Below are 6,000 nucleotides of genomic sequence, written 5' to 3'. Positions count from 1 at the left end.
ATTCCTGAGGTTTGTTTTCTCTTTTACTACAAAGGGAAATTAACAAGTGATGTAGATGTGGCAAAGTCTTACTAGTCCAATTAAAAGAACTGAAAGGGGAATAACTTTCTCATAAAATGATTCAATGTCCCTTAATACTGTGTCCACATGTCCTAAAATAATCTTTCCCGACACATGTTATAAGCTTCTGATACTTAGAGAAACACAGCAATTCATTATATTTCCTTCCACCTATCACCTAAACTATTTTATTTTGTAATGCTTTTCTACCTTATTTCATCTAGCCAAAGTGTATTCCCATGAGGTGCTAGCACATGTCTCTGGACCAGTGACACAATTCCCCTTTCTGCATGTTTATCTTCATGTTGATTCTCATGCTTAGATGATCTTACTGATCCCTTCCCGTCTGGCCAAACTTCATATAGTTTTTAAAGACAAGTCCACATTCTAATTACAAACTTCATAAGCACTTCTAAATAATCCATTCCTCTTTGGTTTCAGCCTTTTGTAAATTCCCAGCATATTCTTTAAACTTTGAAGTCAATTATCCACTCTGGAGTATGACTCAGTAATTATTTTGTGTGTTAATTTTATTTGTCTTAACAACAATGTAAGCTACTTGAGGACAGATATTCTTTTTTACATGACTTCCACATCCCAGTTACACCTAGCTGTGTGCTGGGCACACACAGAGTGCAATACCTGTTTACTTATGGCCACTGAGTTTCTTAGAATTCTCAGCATGTGATGAATGCTTAATATGGGGCTCAACAATATTTTACATATTTAAACATTATCAGGAATTTTGGGTCTTTTGAATGGGAGAGATCCTACATGTTATCTTTTCTGTAATAGACAAAAATTTATATTAAAATAATCATTGTTTGCTTCATTAAAGCTTAGTGAAATAATTTTTTACTCTTTAGTAAAAGGTAAAAGAAACTATTGCTACTGAGATAATAGTTAAGAAGCATTTGTAGTAAAATATAACTAGTAAAGGAAGGATGACGTGAAAATCACTCTCAAATCATTTGGTTTAGCGTCAGATTTTTTTTTTTTTTTTTAAAGCGTCAGATTTAAGTTGTAAAAGACGTGACATAAATATATCATCTTTACCATTTTTAAGTACAGTAGTATTAAGTATATTTTACTTAATAGTAAAAGTATATTATATATTTATATATTATAATATATTATGTAATATATTTTACTTAATAGTATTAAGTAGTATTAAATATATTCTGAATCAAGGATTCAGAATCCTTGCTTCACTGAACTTAAAATATACTTAATACCACTGTACTTAAAAATGGTAAAGGTAATATATTTATGTCACGATATTCACAAGTATATCGATATGATCATCACCAGCCATCTCTGGAATTCTTTTCATCTTGCAAAACTGAAATCCTGTACCTATTAAACAAATGTTCCCTATTACCTTTCCCAGGCCCTTGCTATCACCATTCTATTTTCTGTGAGAGTCAGAATTTTAAAGCTGGAAGAGGATATTTGAGATAATCTCATTTTGCAGGCAAATAAGAAACCCAAAACTAGTAGATGAGTTGCTTGGAGTTTCCTTCTTTCTTTCTTTTTTTTTTTTGAGACAATTTTGCTCTTGTTGCCCAGACTGGAATGCAATGGTGTGATCTCAACTGACCGCAACCTCTGCCTCCCAGGTTCAAGCATTTCTCCGACCTCAGCCTCCCAAGTACCTGGGATTACAAGTGTGTGCCACCACACCCTGCTAATTTTGTGTTTTGAGTAGAAAGGGGGTTTTTCCATGTTAGTCAGGCTGGTCTTGAACTCCTGACCTCAGGTTTGCCTCGGCCTCCCAAAGTGCTGGGATTACAGGTGTGAGCTCCCGCGCCCAGCCTGGAGTTTCAAAGTAATTTAGAGACAGAGTTTATAGTCAGTCTCCCCAACTCCACAGTCATCTTGTGTCTCAATTTGCCTGGAATAGTCCTGGCTAATCACCTGTTGTCCTGGCCTCTTATTAATGGTGCCTCTCCTCACACTCAAAGTGTCCTGGTTTAGGTGATCTCTACTTAATAAATATGTTCACCTACTTAACTCTTGAGTCCAACATTGTTTTTCCTGTATTAAAATAGCACTTTTATTTTTTTTGCATTTTTTGTATTAAACATTCCTCTTAAATATCTTTGACATTGTTTTTAAACCTCAATTGACCAGATACTGTCAGGGAATCCAATGCTCCTTTCTGGGTGGTTTGAGACAAAATCGGCAGTTTTTCCACTTACGGAGACATTTTCTATGTGCAAAGATCTTCTTAGCGGCTAAATTTACATGAGCAATAGATGAATTTTCGACAAGCCCATTTGGTTACTTTAATAGAAACAGAGGTCTAGTGTGTTATTACTGTTACTATAGAAAGTGAATGACTTATTACAATTAACAAGAAAACTGTTCGCCAGAATTTATAGATTTTGTTCTTTTTAACCTAATGAGCACTGCAGCGTATTATCACTTATATCACACTAGATTGCCCAATCACCCTGCATAATATTACTTCAATCCATTTTGAAATAGGTCCAAATTGTCATTTTTTTTTGTTCGAGTAATGATCAAGTATTGATGTTTCTTGAGCTCATACAAATGGCTACAACCTCCTTGGACGCAGCCTAGTCAATAGAGTCTGATGTTCACATTAGCGATTTGGAAATCAATGTAGTTTTCCTGTTATTCTTTTATGATTAAATCAATTGAAGTTATTTACTCATAGCAGAAAATATGGGTGATTGCCAGCCCTATAGCTTAGTGAATTGCTTTCTCACTACTGCTGCCCTGTAATGAGAAGGTACATGTTCGCTTCAGGGGTTGACTAAAACCTGTTCATGTATAGCAGCAATTTGAGATGCAGAAAGTGTTTATTATTAAAGGCTAAGAGTGGTGAATGCCAAAGGGCATCTTTATCATTTGGCATTGCATTAACATTGACAGAGGAGGGAAGCACGCCCAGAAAATCCCTCAGCATTGGCCCATTGGTGCTCAGTTTCAGAAGAGAAGCCAGGCAGCAGCCAATGGACGTTCTTGCCACATTCTCCCTTGTGTAGACTGTTAAGCGGAGACCTCAGCGAAAGACAATGGAAATGTCAATTGAGCTGAATGGACAGGGCCTATTTGTTGATGGGTTTTCTCTCTTTAACATGTGTTGGGTGACCTGCAGTGTTTTGATGTGGGAATAAATAATGTCTTTACAACATGGGCTGCATTTAATGTGCTTGAATGCAAAATGGTATAAGGGTAAAAGCAAGTCGAGACAGCAGTGGGGAAGGCTGTGGAGGCGGGAAGAGGCTCTGCAGGGAAGCTGCACTGAAGTAAAATCACTTAGAGCCAAGGAGAATGTCATTTTCTCTTGTATTCTCTATCCGAAGTGGGTAATAAGCAAACAATGGAAGAGCCATTTCGTTTTTAGACTAGTTCTGTGTGAACAGCTGCATTGGACCATGGTGATGCCAAGTCCTTTATAGTTACTTGATCTTTTTACTCTGTTTGATGAGAACAGTGCAAAAGTGGGAAAATAGGTTGCTCTGGCCAGCTTCTAAATGTTCCAGATTTCCCTTAACATCTTTCACTTCCTTCCTCAATAAAACCTGCTCATAGAAGATGAAAAATAATCACTTGGACAAACCCTTATCAGAAATTTGGCTTTAAAGCTTTCCTTCTGCTCTTGGGGAAGAGGAATGAAATATTCCATATTTTTGCAAGAGAGGTCTTGGTTGACTGGAGTGGAAATTCAGATACACCTGGCTGGGGGAGGCAGACAGTAGTTTACTCCCCCACCTATATGTGTCCAATAATTTATCAAGAGAGCAAGGGGCTTCTTGGAAAAGTTTTTGAGCCATGTCTATGTTTAATATTCCAGAATGCAGACATGTCTTATAACATATATGTGTCCAATAATTTATCAAGAGAGCAAGGGGCTTCTTGGAAAAGTTTTCGAGCCATGTCTATGTTTAATATTGTAGAATGCAGACATGTCTTATAATATGGAGTGAGGTGGAGTTTGGGAGGAGAAATAGAAACCAAATTCCAAGACAGGACTCTGCGATGCTTAAGAAACAATACAAAGGAAAAAGGGGGACAGGTGTCCTTCCTCTCCCTTTCTCTCTTTCCCAAGAAAAGCTTATTGTGTAGTGACTAGGTACCCAGTCATACCTAGATTCTAAGTGTCTACAGTCCAGGAGTAGCAATTAGATACATGCATAAGTAACACTATTACAAGGCCAAAGGGATAAGAGCCATACATCATTTCCAAATGCATTCAGGTCAATTTTCAGCTCCTTTTCAGCAACCTAGGGATCCATTTAGTATAAAACCAGGTAAAAATAATCTAATGGCATCTTATGATATGAAGGAATTGTTCAGTCCTGTTTGGTCACTTACAGAATTTTAAAACACTTACAGAATTTAAAGCTAGAAAAGTGGTAGGTCTTCTACTTGTAGAGTGCATGGTGTTTTCGTGAGACATGGTGGTGTTTGTGTGGTTATATATTTACCAGCACACAGTCTGCTACCTGGATCTCTATCACTGTACATGGCTCGGGGTGCAGGCTATAGGAATAAGCCTCCAGGATAATCGTTTCATTCCTCCAGAGGCTCAGGCACCCTTTAAAGGAGCATTGGTACTGGCACACAAGCCTCTCAGCTGCATCTGGGGTGCAAATAGGCTGCATGGGAATATAATGTGCTGATATTATTGCCAGTGCAAAATGCAGAGTTGAGGAAGCGGTATTGGTGGCTCCTGTACTCATTTGAAGTACCCCTTCCCCCACTCCTCACTGTGGAGTTAAGATAATTTGGAAAGTCATTAATTTTATGATCTGGTCACAATGTAGCCAAATGCCTACTTCATTATTTGTTGAAAAATATTTGATAAAGAAAGTGAACATGACAAGTTCCTATACCCAGGACAACCTATGCACCGGTGTTTTGTTAGGAGCCGGTGCATCCATTCATTTCTCTCTTGCCCTTACACAGGTGAGCAGAGGACTGGGAATTTTCTCTTAGCTGAAAGAGATAGTTATATGGGTTGTGCTTCTAAGTCTAATACACATCTAGTAGAAGAAAATAGGGTTGAATAAATGTGCTTAGCCATACATGTGTTACCAGAAGCAATTTACTTAGAAAGCCCATGAGGCCAGGTGTGGTGGCTCACGCCTGTAATCCCAGCACTTTGGGAGACAGAGGTGATGTAGATCATGAGGTCAGGAGTTCAAGACCCACCTGACCTAGATGGTGAAATCCTGTCTCTAAAAACAAAATAAAATAAAATAAAAATAAAAAAGACCCATGAGAGCTAAATGTTTTCAGTATCCTTCCTACCAGTAAAGGAGACTGCACTTAGCCAAAAGTCATCCTGATCAGCCATACATCATGAAGTACAAACAAGCAGCCAATACTTTTGGGTAATGATCTCAGGTACTTAATAGACCCATGTAACCCAATTCTTTAACTAGAACAATTAAAATCAGCTTGCTAGTAAAGAAAAAGTAGTAAGTAAAAGATTAATCATTGATAAATGAAAGCAGTTCAAAGATTTTTAAGAAATAGATTTCCCAAAGCATTTCCTTTTATGTCTCTGAAATACATTAACAAATCCTAAAATTCAAAAATAGTAGACTCATCTATGTTCTTCCTCCTGGTATTTTTAATTTCCAAAAGTATTTGTATACCTTTTCTATTGCTGTTATAACAAATTGCCACCAACTTAGTGGTATAAGGCAATATAAACTTATTCTCTTAAGTTTTAGAGATCAGAAACCCTAAAATCAAGGTGTCAGCAGGCTGCCTACCTTTAGGAAGTTCTAGGGGAAATCTGTTTCCTTGATTTTTCCACCTTCTGGAAGCTGGTAATTTCTTGACTCATGACTGCACATCATTCTGACCGATGGTTCCATTGTCTTATCCCCTCCCCTGGCTCTGACTCTCCTGCCTCACTCTGATAAAGACTCCTGTGATTACATTGGGTCCATCAGA

This window comes from Cebus imitator, unplaced genomic scaffold, assembly GCF_001604975.1.
Source record: "Cebus imitator isolate Cc_AM_T3 unplaced genomic scaffold, Cebus_imitator-1.0 Scaffold45, whole genome shotgun sequence".
Taxonomy (NCBI): Eukaryota; Metazoa; Chordata; class Mammalia; order Primates; family Cebidae; genus Cebus; species Cebus imitator.
The sequence above is the reverse complement of the archived record's forward strand: the minus strand, read 5'-3'. Positions refer to the sequence as shown.